A 12,704-nucleotide genomic window follows, 5' to 3' on the forward strand; every position below is an offset into this window, starting at 1 on the left:
GGGAGGGAGGAAGGAAGAGAGGGAGGAAGGGAGGGCTGGAAGGAGAAGGAGGAAGGAAGGGAGGCAGGCGGGCGGGAGGAAGGGACCCCAGGTTCTGGTCGGGTTCAGGAGTCTCACCCAACCCGTCCAGGACCAGGAGCTCCGGCAGCCCTGCCTCTGAGCCAGCCTCAGGGTAAGCAGGAGGTCGCAGGAAGGATGAACATTCGTCCAGGTCTCGGCAGCCCCCACAACGACGCGGGCAGCTAGGTTGAGGGGCTAGAGATGAGGGCACAGGGTCAGGGGGCACGGCTGCCGGCCGCAGGCAGACTGACCGGCACCAGCCACCAGGAGCAGGTTATGCTCAGAAGCCCTCACCTGGGGGGCTGGCTGACAGCAGGCGGGCACGCGGCGGAGGGCCCCGAGCGGTCCCCTTGAGGGCGAGTCCTGCACGCTGGGCTCCAGGCCCAAGGTGGGGAGAAACCAGTCCAACTTTCCACTGAAAATAAACACCCCAGCAGGCCTCTGTGGGTAGGGAGGAGGGCTGGCTGTGTGAATGGCTTGCTTTGCACACTTCCATGATTATCTGAATTTTTACCAAGAGCATAGATTATATACATATTTGTTGAAGAAAAGAAAATAAATATCTGATGACCCCAAGGCCTCTGCCTTCCCTGGAAACTTCTACACTGCTGGGCAGTTGTGACAAAGCCCCAGAAGATCTGTCTTCCACTGGCCCTCAACCCACCTTGGGAACATGTCCTATGGGCTAGACCCCTCACCCAAAGGTGGCCATGCATTTTTTATCAATTTGCTTCTTCATTCCTTCACTACTCTGTGTCAGGCCCATGTCCCCTGAAAGCTGCCAGTCTAACAGGGAGACAGGTACGAGGACCACATACCCACCATGCCACCGAAGAATGTGGTGTAGAAGTATAGCTGTGGGAGTAGTCAAGGAGGGCTTCACAGAGGAGGTGACCTTTGAATGGGGCCTTGAAGAGCGAGTAAGAGTTTGTCAGAAGGAAAGCGGGTAGGGGAAGGACGTTCCAGGCAGCAAGGAGAGTGTGAGCTCCAATGTGGATGTGACCGAGGTGCCAGGAGGAGTCTGGGGCAAAAGGGACACGAGTGTGGGGCAGGGTGGTTAGCAAGAGATCAGGCTGGATGGGTGTGGAAACCAAAATCACAAAATGCCTAGATGCCGGGCAAAGGGCTTGCAGATTTTCCTTTGGGCCAATGACTGTGAACTTGCTCACCAAGAACACAGCTTTGGGTTTTGGGTTTTTTTTTTTTTTAAGATTTTATTTATTTGTCGGAGAGAAAGCACAAGCAGGGGGAGCAGCAGGCAGAGGCAGAGGGAGAGGCAGGCTCCCTGTGGAGCAAGGAGCCTGCTGTGGGACTCGATCCCAGGACTTTGGGATCGTGACCTGAGCCGAAGGCAGACGTTTAGCCGGCTGGGCCACCCAGGCGCCCCTGGGCTCTGGATTCTGACCCACAGGCCACGGTTGGAAGTTCCCAGCTGGTTCTGACCAACTCCCGGGGTTGGTGTCCACTGCTGTAGCTGGGGTCATTGCAAATGTGAGAGTGACAGGATCCGGCTAAAGGCTTGGGAGGACAGTGATCTGCCTGAGGCCCCAGGGATAAGGGGCAGAGCCGGCCTCCAACCCAGGTCACTCTGACCCCAAGACCACCCCTGCTGTCTGTCAGCGTGGGCTGGGGCCTCGTGCTCCCTTTGCTCATGTGCTCAGGGGCTTCCAGGGTCTGGCCCTGCTGCACTCAGGGACACAAAGGTACCAAGTCATGTTTCAGGCACTTTGTCTCCAGAAGGGAGCATGAAGCTGTCCTCCGAGCTCCCACTCCCAGCCCCTTCCAGGGGCAGCTCCTGACTTCCTTTCCCTCTCCACACAGCATGGGGTGTCCTCGGAGGCTACCCTGAAAGAGCAGACTTTGGCATGAGACAGACCCGAGTTCACGTCCAGGCTGTACCTGGAGGGGACAGGAGGGTCTCAGGCAAGCACGTGCTCCTCCAAGCTTAGCGTCCTCACCTGTAAGCAGGGGTGGAGGGTGGGGAGAGAAAGCATCCCTCAGGGGATGGGGGAAGAGCTTCAGCACAAGGACCTGGGCGCGGGGCCAGGTGCGGAGCCGAGCCTGAGCAAAGCTCACTCCCTTCCCGCTGCCTGCAGGTGCGCCCGGGCTCCACACCTGCCTCACCCTATTTGGAGCAGGATCATGGGGGAGTTTCCACGCGGAAGGGCTGTGTCTGCTGCCAGTTAGGGTGCAAGGGAATTACACGCAGGTTGCAGACGTGTTCTCTGATGACTTCATGAGCGAGGCATGCTTGGGCAGAAAGGTCTCTATTCTCTGAGGCCGGGGACTGTAAAGCTGCAAGACTCTGAGGACTGACCCTGAGCAGTGGTGTTCAGTCCCCTTGGGTGCTGAATACGTTTTGCCAGCAACGCCTTGTGTGGGTGCCCAGTCTATACAACGGATAAAAACTGGGCCGCTCTGCTTGAAGAGGGGGTGTTGAAGGCGGTCCTGGGGAAAGGTCCAGGGTCCCATTTTCCCTGTAGCCCTGGATCCTGGGGAGATGGGGTTGGAGCTGCTCCTGGCTGTGGATCGGGGTAGCTGGGGAGCAGAGCACTGTGGACAGAGTCCAGCAGCCGATATTTACCAGCTGGTATGAAAGGACTTCTGTATCCTCAAAACCGCATGCTGGTGCCAGTGTGGCTGGGCCAGGGAGCTCATGTTTCACAGCAAGAAGTCAGTCTCTACAACAACAATGATCATATGTCTTTGTGAAAAATCATAATGATGTCAACCTTTTAATGTCCCCACGGTCTCTTCTCTTAAACTTGAAGGGATGTTTTATTGAAAACCTCTCTTGTCTAGAAGAACTATTCATATGAATCCAGCAATTCCATTAGCTTCCCTTTCTTTTTCCTTTGTTAAATTCAAGTACAATTACATAAAAATAGTACCAATATATGATTCTTCTGGTTTTGTAAGTCTTTCTACCTATCTGTTCCTCACCCATCCTTCTGTTTGTGTATTTGCATGTAAGTCCCCCGAAATGATGTTCACCTAATGCCAGTGGTTATTTCTGGCAGGTGGGACTGGGGCTGGGTTCTCAATTCCATCTTGGGGATTTTGGGCATGTTGAGAATTCTTTGTTATGAGCAGGTAGCACTTTTATTTTGTTTTAATGGTTTTTTTTCTTAAAAAGTAAGATGGAAAGAAAGCATTAAGATCATTAACCAGAATTCATTCTGGAAACTGAGTACTGAGTACTAAAGCCAGTGATGACTGCTATTTTTCTTTTTAATTTCTAAAATCAAGGGAAAACTATTTTACTTTTAAAATGAGGGGGAAAGGACATTGTGGAGATCGTGAATCAAAAGCGGCTGGCAATGATCTATTCATCGACAAATATTTATTGAACAACTTAATGCCAGGGTCCCGTGTTTCCCGTTCTCTTATAACTTCAGGTTTTCAGTCCCCGCATTCTGTAAAACCTTTTCTATCACACAGTCCCTGTAATTCTTATAGGCTGCCACTAGGTGGCAGTATGCACACCCGTATTCTGGGTGGCGCTGTGCTGAGCTGCTCAAGTCAGGTAAGATTTCAGTTCAAGACACCTATTACTGCTTTGTAAGTTCTCATTGGCAGAATTATGTCATATATATCGATATGCATATATCGATATATACCTATATAGCTACATCTGTGTCTATATCTATATCTAAAATCTGCAGTATCTATATACAAATACAGATATATTTTAGGATTGGGAACATTACAATTAAGGGTGCTCGACTACTTGTCTTCCTCGAATAAACACTCCAGACACAAGTCAAACAAGAGACTAAAGCAAACAAACACGATACTTCTGCACACGAGACAGGGTGGCCTAGAGGCCAAGCACCCCAGCTTTGGAAGCCAACAGATAGGAGTCCAAATCCTGGATTCATCCATCATTTGCTTCATCACCTTAGTCAAATTACTTGAGATCCTTTGGCCTCAGTGTCCCTGTTTCAGTGCTGGGGATCTAATGGAGTCTGAATCACGGGGTTGTTCTGAGAGTTAAGTGAAATGGGGTAGGGAAAGAAATGAGGATCTAGCTGTTAGTATTCCTGCAGTCATTTCCACCTAGAAAACTCCTACTCATACCTGAAGACCCAGCTCAAAGGTCTTCTCCTCAGTGAAGCCCCTGCTAACTTTCTCGCAGGGAGTGAGACACTCCAGAGGGAGGAGAGTTCCAGGTGGGGCAAACTCTGGGGACCAAGGCCCTGGGGCTCACATTCAGAGACACACTTCCTTGCAAACTTGGATGGAGTCAAAAAAATTCTACAAATAACCGTAACACATTTCATTAAAGAACAACAAAAACATATATAGTAAAACTCTTGCTAAACAAAATTGTTTTATTTTACCTGCTTCTGTTACAACTAGAGTCAAATGATACCTTCTGAGGACAGAACGGTGGGTTACCTTTTTGGGCTTCAGGAGTTCACCTTTGAAAAGGAGTGTAGCCCTAACCTGCCTCCTGGCTTGTGGTGAGGATCAAAGTGACACCATAAAGATGAAAGTTGCCCTGCCTCTGGTTTCATTTCCTACCGCAAGGTTGTCATTTTTTTTTTTTTAAAGAACACAAATCAGATATTACTTCCTGCTTGAAACCCTCCCCAGGCTCCCTGCGGCCTAAAGAACAAAGGCCAGGCTCCTAAGGATGCCTGAAGAAGCCCCTGGACGAGTGCATTTTTGCCCCTTCCACTCGGTGTCCTGGGTCTGCTCAGCTGCCCTCGGCTGGTGACTCCCAGATCCCCGGGGTCCTCCTCTTCTGTCTCCAGCCCCGAGACCAGCGCGCAGGCCCCACATCTGTCTACCTCCAGCCGCCTCCCACAGCCTCTTTCAGGCCGTCTTCCAGGTTCCAATCTAAGTACAGCCCAGCTGATGCCACGGAACACACCCCTGAGCCTCACTCTCCTGTGTGCAGAGGGGCCCGGGACACCTAACTCCTCAGGGTGGGCAGGAAGTCTGGCGAAGACACGCGTGAGGACGCGGGCCAGGCCCCGGCCCACTGCGGGGCGCGACTGCGCGGGTTCCGGCCCTGGGGCTGGGCTGCAGGGCGGCGGGCTAGGGCGGCCCTGCAAAGGGGCCGCGTCCGGGCTGTGCGGGGCAGGGCAGCGGGTGGGAGGGCTTCCCCGAGATCGGTCCAACCCCGCCGGCCCAGAGTGCCGCCGGTGGGAGCCCCGGGACCTCAGTTCGGCGGGCCGCCCCTCCCGGCCCCCGCCGAGGCTTCCCCGGACTCGGCCACCACACGCGCGCTCAGTCCCTCGCAGTCCTGAATGCCCGGCGCGACTGTCCGGCGCGGTCTCGGGAGCGTAGCCCTGTGGCTTGCTGGGCATGCGCGGAGCGCCGGGCGCATGCCCGGTCCTGGGGAGGGGGGGAGGGCGGAAGCTCGGCGCGGGGACGCGGCCGGGCGCGCGCCGTGGCGGTGAAGCCCGCCTCAGCCGGTCGCCGCGCATGCGCGACCTGCGCCGACGCAGCACGCCCTGAGGGCGCTATCCCGCCGCCGCCGCCGCCAGCCCGCCGCCGCCGCCAGCCCGCCGCCGCCGCCGCCAGCCCGCCGCCTCCGCCGCCAGTCCGCCGCCGCCGCCGCCGCCGCAGGGACCGCTGTGCGCCCGCGGCGTGAGGCGTGGGAGGGAGCACCGCCTGTCGGTTCGCGGCGCCGCCTCGGAGTGGTCTGCCCTCGCCTCCCGGCGCCCCGCGCGGTTCGAGTGAGTGCGGGCCTGGGGAGGGGGCCGGGACGCGGGCGGGCGGGCGGGCCGGCTCCTGGAGCTGGGGGTTGGCAGGGCCTAGCGGGGCCAACCAGCCGGTCCGCGCGGCGGATATGGCGGAGACGGGCCCCTCCCGCGCGGGGCTCGGGAGGCCGAGGATGTGGGGAGGCCGGAGAAGTGGGGAGGACGAGGGAGGGGCCCCGGGAGGACGGCGCTGTGGGGAGGACCGGGGCGCGGGCGGGTCGGGAGATGTGGGGCGGACTGGGGGGTCTCCGGGAGGACGGGGGGGACACGAGAGGCCAGGGAAGGGGGAGGAGAGGGCGGGTTCTGGGAGAACGGCGCTGGGTGGAGGACGGACTTGTGGGGAGGTCGGTGGGCTCTGGCAGGCCTGGGGACGAGGGGAGGCCGGGGGCTCGGGTAAACGGGGAGGTTTGGGGGACATGAGAAGGCCTGGGGGTGTTCGTGAAAGATGGGGAGGTTGGTGGATTCGGGGGTCTCGGAGAGACGGAGGGGCTCGAGGCCGGAGCGCACAGGGAGGCCGGGGGCTTGGGGAGGCCAGCAGGCTTCCTTGGGAGCCGGCCAATTGCCTCAAAAACAAAAGGGGGGAGAGAGGAAGGAGGAGGAAGAGGGAAATCCTTGGGGACCTGGAGGGGGGGCGGGGGAATAGCCCTGACCCTATATGGGGACTCACTGGCCCTCAGGGAAGGGCGGGCTTCGCACCCGGGTCCGCGCGGGCTCCTTCCCCGCAGCTGGCGCGCAACTTGCTGTGGCCCTGTGGTTTTCGGGGCGAAAGCCCTGGAGACCTCGTTGATTCATTGTGCCTCCAAGTTTACCTCTTCCCAACCCAGCCCCCAGCTCTGCTTCTGGCTTAGGTGGAAGAAGGACTTGCTGTTTCTTTCTCTCTCCTTTCCTTTCTTTTCTCAGGAGGAGGAGTGAGTGTGTGTGTGTGTGTGTGTGTGTGTGTGTGTTACTTGGTTTTATTTAATTGGAGGATTTAGCTTAATGCACTAAGGGTAAAAAGAAATTTTTTTTAAGTCATTTCAACAGTGTCTCATTCTTGCATAGTTAGCCTGCAGCTGGGTTTTTGGCAGTGAGACTAAGATAATAGTAATGTAGTAATTGTGGGAACTGGTTGAAATACATTCAAGCTGAAGGCGGTGTAAGGATTTGGGGATCTGTACTTAAGACGACCAACGCTGGGATTCTTAGGTAGAATGTTGGGATTTTCTCTTCTTCAAAAGGAGTAATTCTAAAGTACTAGAAAGCAGGTGTCCTGATACCCAAGCCGGCACTCTTTTCATATTACGCAATGCGTACAATGTCAAGCAAGTGTCATCAGGTCTTGGGTTCCATATCCATTAGTGATAGCCAGACTATTAAAGTTCTGTAAGCCCCTGGTGAACTTTTCATCTTTTGGGGAGAATGAGGATATAGGAGAAATATTTGTTTTCTCAGGTGTGAAAAAAAGTTGTAACTCTTTAAAGGCAAGCAAGGCCCATATGTCCTTGAATTTTAGTTCTCCGGAAGGATAGCAGGTATGTGTAGTAGATACTCAGTAACCAAATAAATGCAAAAAAATAAAAAAAAACCTTTGCTTTTGTGTATACCCTTGTAGCAGGCGTTGTACTGGACTCTGCAGGGTGATAACTGGATGAGAAATGATCCTCTCCAAAGGTCTTTGCAGCCGAGGGAGGGAGACAGAGAAGTCAGTCAGTGATGATGGTACAGTGGGTAAGTCCTGTGATAGAGGTGTGCCCAGGGCATTATGACGGGTACTCATCTTTCTTCAGTCCCCCACATTCTTAACCCTTTTTATACCTATTGTTATTTCCCCTCTACCCCAGACCTATTTTCCCCATACCTTCCAGTAGCCTCTTAGTAATTTTTCTTCATGGTCATACAGACTCATCTCTTCTTCACATTTGATTTCTGGCTTACAGTTTCCTGGAGATCTCCGTTCTCTTCTTTTCTGAGCTGCTTGCTCCTTCGGTCTTTTATTGTGTTGTCCCTGGATGTTCCTTTGTTCTCATCGTTTGGCTTTTGTCCAGAGTTGGATTTTATGTTTGTGGCAACTCTTGTCTTTGTCTTTCTTCACTGACTTCTTCCTTTTGGTGGCGTTAATTACTTTAAAAAGATAGTACAGTGTTTTTGGACAAGTTGAAGACAGCCTTCAGCATGCCCTCCTCTTGAGCAACACTGCTCCGGCTTGGACTTGTTTCCCTCTCTCCTGGTGCACAGCCACCATTCTGGAATCTCCCTTCATCGTCGTCCTGGGGATTCCCTTATCCCTTCTAATGGAAGCTCACGCCTTGCTCATTTTTTGTTGATGCTCGTGTTTTGGTGGAAGACTTTCTCCAGGGGCTTTCTGACATAGGATGCTTAGGAGGCAAACCTTTTGGGACCATGCATGATTGAAACTTGATTGATGGTTTCGCTGGGTATAGAGTTCTGTATTGGAATTCATTTTTGTTCATAAATTCAAAGATTGCTCCATTGCCTTCTTGTTTTCATGTTACTGTTTTAGAATTCAGAAGCTATTCTCATTTTTCCTTCGTACTAAACTTTTACCCCCCTCCCATCTTTAGAAGCTTGTAGGAGTTTTACAATTTGTCCAAGTCTTTTGAAATATCGTGATGGTGTACCTTGTGTGGTCGGTTTTCATCCACTGTGCTGCATATTCAGCGGGTCCCTTCATTCTGGTAACTGGGAGTTTTCAGTTCTGGGAATACTCTTTGGCATTACTGTGCTGAGGTTTTCTCTCTTGCTTTTCCTTATTTTGTTTTTCTGGAAGTCTTATTATCCGGAACTTGGCTGTCCTGGGCAAAGGTTGTAATTATCTTAATACCTTTTTCTTCTTCTTCTTCTTCCTTCCTTTGCTCCTCCTTTTCTGCCTTTTTTTTGGGGGGGGGGTCTCTTTATTCTCTGTTCAGGGAGATGACTTCAGTTTGACTTAACCTTTTCTTTAGTTTATTATTTCTGATTTCAGAAAGGTTCTTTAGATTTCCAAGGGCTCTTTTTCTATTTTTCTAGGAGAACATCCTGTTTTTCTTTATTGATTGCAGTGTTGTCTTACCTCTATATTATTGATAGTTTGTATAGTCTCTGTTTCTTTTAGGTTGTTTCCTTCCTTCTCCTGTCTGACGTGGTGGGGCCCTTTGACTTTTACATCAGGGTATTCTGGGTGGGCCATGTGTTGAGGGTCCCCAGGGTTAGTATCTTTAGATCTGTCTTTTGGAGCTGATCAGATTCCCCAGAAATATTCTCCAGTCTCTTTCCGGCACAATTCTGACTTCAGAATCTGGAAGCCAGCGGTGTGCGTGTGTGGTCTGTTGTAGGAGAGCTGGAGAATTCACTGTTCACTGTATATACGGTCATTAAGTCCAGCTCTGTTCAGTGCAGCTGGGCAGGGTGACTTCAGTCCATAGACGCCTCTACTTTTCCGGGGAATGCCCCCTCCCATCTTCTTTCAGAGTGAGGGGGCGTCACGTTGTGCCTGGCGTTGAGGTTCTGGTTTCAGCTTCCATGGCCTTCCCCGGCTCCTCTGTATTTGAGGCTATGCCTTCTTTACCCCCGTTCTGTCTACACTGCTGCTGCCACTTCTGGTCTTCTAGGACACTGCTGTGCAAGTGGAAGTGGTTCCCGTGTGTTCCACTGCTGAATTAGGACCTGGCTTTCTTGGGCCTGCTGCCTCCTTTACTCTACTTCAGTCTTTTATAGTTTCTGTCTCCTCCAAGTTTCTTCTTTTTACTTTTTTGTTTGGGTCTCAATCTTCCATGTTAGAAGATTTCCTCAGTACTTCAAAAATCTTGGCTTTTTTCTCCTTTCAGTTCTCCCTGTGCTGTTTCAAACATTTTTTAAAAAGATTTTATTTATTTACTTATTTGAGGGAGTGAGTGTGTGCACACGGGAGAGAGCAGAGAGCACAAACGGGGAGGGGCAGAGGGAGAGGGAGAAGCAGACTCCCTGTTGAGCAGGGAGCCTGACCTGGGGCTCCATCCCAGGACCCTGGGATCATGACCTGAGCTGAAGGCAGATGCTTAACAGACTGAGCCACCCTGGCACCCCTGTTTAGAACATTTTTAAAAAATATCTCTGTAGTATAGTTTTGATGGAAGGCAGTGGAACAGATGTCTATACTCTGTCATTGTATCGTGCACTTATTAGCCAACCACACCCTGTTAATTTATGATTTTTGATATGTTTGAATAGTTTCCAGTTGCTTCACGTATTTCTTTTTTTTTTTTTTTTTTAAGATTTTATTTATTTATTTGACAGAGAGAGACAGCCAGTGAGAGAGGAAACACAGGCAGGGGGAGTGGGAGAGGAAAAAGCAGGCTCCCAGCATAGGAGCCTGATGTGGGGCTCGATCCCAGGACTCTGGGATCACGCCCTGAGCCGAGGGCACACGCTTAACGACTGAGCCACCCAGGTGCTCCTTCCTGTGTGTTTCTTAAGTAGAAATAGGTTTGAAGACAGGGACGTGGTGCCCTCTTCTCACCCCTCATCCCAGGCGTTGCCCAGTAGGCTTGCATGGGAGGTGATGGAACTGGCTGAGGGGTGAGTTCAGTAGAGCTTCAAGAAGTGAAAGGAAGGGGGTTTTAATGCGCATGTTGTCTCTCCTTGTCAGGTTCTCTGAGGACTATGGAAAGAGGAAAGAGAAACCGGGAGCATTTCCTTTAAACCCACGTTTGATTTCTTCACAGAGTTACCGTGGCCTTCAGAACTGTGAGTATAATTCTCTTGCTACATTTGTGTTTTGGTTTTTCCTTTTGTTTTGATTTTTCTTTCATCTGTCTTAAGGTTTCTTTGACATATACTAGAAACAAATAAAAGCTAGTTGATTTTGCAGAGTAGGTGAGGGAAGAAATATTAGTTGTTTAGTGCCTTTTATGTGTGGAGAGAGGCAGGCAGGATGACAGTCCTGTCCCTGATAGTTGTGACAGTAGCAGCATGTGCCCTAGAAGAGTGGCCCAACAGGGTCAGCACTGGGCCATCCAGCTCCTAGGTGAGTCTCTGGCAGTAATCCCCTGAATGAGGCTACCCTTTGCCCCTGTTTCACATTTGCATAACTCAAACAGAGGTTAAAGGTTACTAAGTTAGTAAAAAGCAAAGCTGGGATTCAGACTCAGTCTGGCTTTGGAGCCTGTGCTTTTTACTTGTGTTTTATTCTTATGGGCTCTGGATTCAGATGTTGGCTTGGCTGCTTACTTACTAACTTCACTAACTACCGAAACCTAGTTTTCTCTCCATGCGAACTCTTCACTGACTACTTAAACCTAGCCCTTTCCTCTGACAAAGGGTGCTCTCCCAGGGTTGTGGTGAAGATGCCATAAGAAATGTGAAATGTGCTCAGCATTCACAAATGTTAGCAATTGCTATTTGGTGGCAGTTCCCCCACTTTAATGAGAGGAAAACTAAGCCCCAGAGATTGGGTTATTTGTGATTTGTTAATTTGTAACCTTGGCACTTGTGCTGCACTCCACAGTTGGGAGGTTATAGAATTGAGATTCTATTCCAGTTTGTCTTATTTCCAAAGACTGCTCTTTCTGGTAGGCCTAGTGGTAAATCGAGGACAGATCGTTGATAGAAGATTCATCAATCTGTCTTGTGGTATTAGCATTGGTAAGATTTTCGCAATACATTGCTTTGGTGTAAAAGCCCCATAAACTTAGACTTCATGGATTCAGAATTCAGAATCATTTATAATTACGTTGAATTTGACTTTGGCATTGTGTTTGTCTTAGGTGTCCAAGGGGCAGGACCCTGGATTGTTTTTCCATTTCCTTCTGGGGGTCAGTTCACTTTCCTCCTTTGTTCTCTTTTCTCCCCCAAACCCACTTTTGTTTCTGCCAGGATTAGGTATTAGGGAAGGGAAGGAAAATTGTGTCACGAAGTTTCAGTTTCCAAGTAAGGCCTGCAAGTCTTGCTCCTTTTCTCTGATTCCTTCTACCCTTTCTTGGCTATGAGAGGCACCTGTTCTGTGTGCTGTGCCAGGTGTGACTCTGCTGTCTTTTGGAGAAGGCCATGCCCAGCTGTTTACATCCCTTGTCTCCTCCCCAGCCTCCCTGCACATTTCGATGTTTCTTCCTGTAACAGTGGGCTATATTTATTGGGTACAAGTCTGTTTCTGCATCTTTAAGGGCAAAGATTTTGTTATTTCGTTTCTGCATGTTTTCTGCTTGACCCATGGGTAGTTTTCACTAAAGGCTGGATGAAGTAGTGTTTAATGCTTGCCACAAAATAAGTTCTCTTTTCTTAGTGGATCCAAACAAGAGGGAGAATATCAAGTATAACTTTTCATCAGCATTAGCTATTAAAAATCGTTCGTCATGTAGAGCCCAAGACAGTTTCATATTTAGCAGAAATTACACAAAATTTTTCTTCTTAATGTGATGTGCAGCGGAACGAAGGCCTGACAGGGAACTGAGAGCCCCGTTCTTGGCTCACTGGAACTTTGAGCACCGGGATATAATCTGCTGCTTCTAGTTTGGCGCTCCCCTCCCCTCCACCCCTGTTTGAAAATATGTAAACCCAGGAAAATAACCTTATAACCAGTGTTTCTATAATTGTTTCCCCCAATTCTGGACAACTGGTGAGGCCACACGAGTAAGCCTGGCTTTGTACAGCATCGACTTAATGGTGTTCCTCTGAGATCCGGGGCCCTTGATGTACCTGAGGGCCCTGGTCCACTTGAGCCCCTGCAGGATGGATCAGGTTCTTGGTTCTTGATTTGTTTTGGGGTGTTGCATTCTTAAGGCAGAACTTGGGATGGAGGTGTTTTACAATCAGAATTCTAGGAAAGCAAAGTAACGTTTTGAAGGAGTTGAATTGCTGGGATATGTATGGAGATTATTTTCAGGGTTAATGGGGTGTGGGGAGGCAGTAGACAGAAAGGAAGGTTGCCCGGAGACCCATCTGAAACCCCCCCATTTGATGAATAAAGATAGGTTATTT

General features: G+C 50.6%; 1 protein-coding gene and 1 long non-coding RNA gene across 3 annotated transcripts in view; both read left to right on the forward strand.

Moving 5' to 3' along the window:
* The window catches only part of LOC125281949 (ral guanine nucleotide dissociation stimulator-like), a 476,760-nt gene that overhangs the window by 368,667 nt on the left and 95,389 nt on the right, over positions 1-12,704 (forward strand). The gene's annotated exons all lie outside the window — the stretch shown is intronic.
* LOC125281980 (uncharacterized) overlaps positions 5,620-12,704 on the forward strand; it is a 62,651-nt gene continuing 55,566 nt past the window's right edge. The window contains exons 1-2 of the long non-coding RNA XR_008959568.1: positions 5,620-5,750; positions 10,378-10,475. This is a non-coding gene — a long non-coding RNA (uncharacterized LOC125281980). The remainder of the gene's footprint in view (positions 5,751-10,377; positions 10,476-12,704) is intronic.

Source organism: Ursus arctos, unplaced genomic scaffold (assembly GCF_023065955.2).
Source record: "Ursus arctos isolate Adak ecotype North America unplaced genomic scaffold, UrsArc2.0 scaffold_16, whole genome shotgun sequence".
NCBI classification, from domain to species: Eukaryota; Metazoa; Chordata; class Mammalia; order Carnivora; family Ursidae; genus Ursus; species Ursus arctos.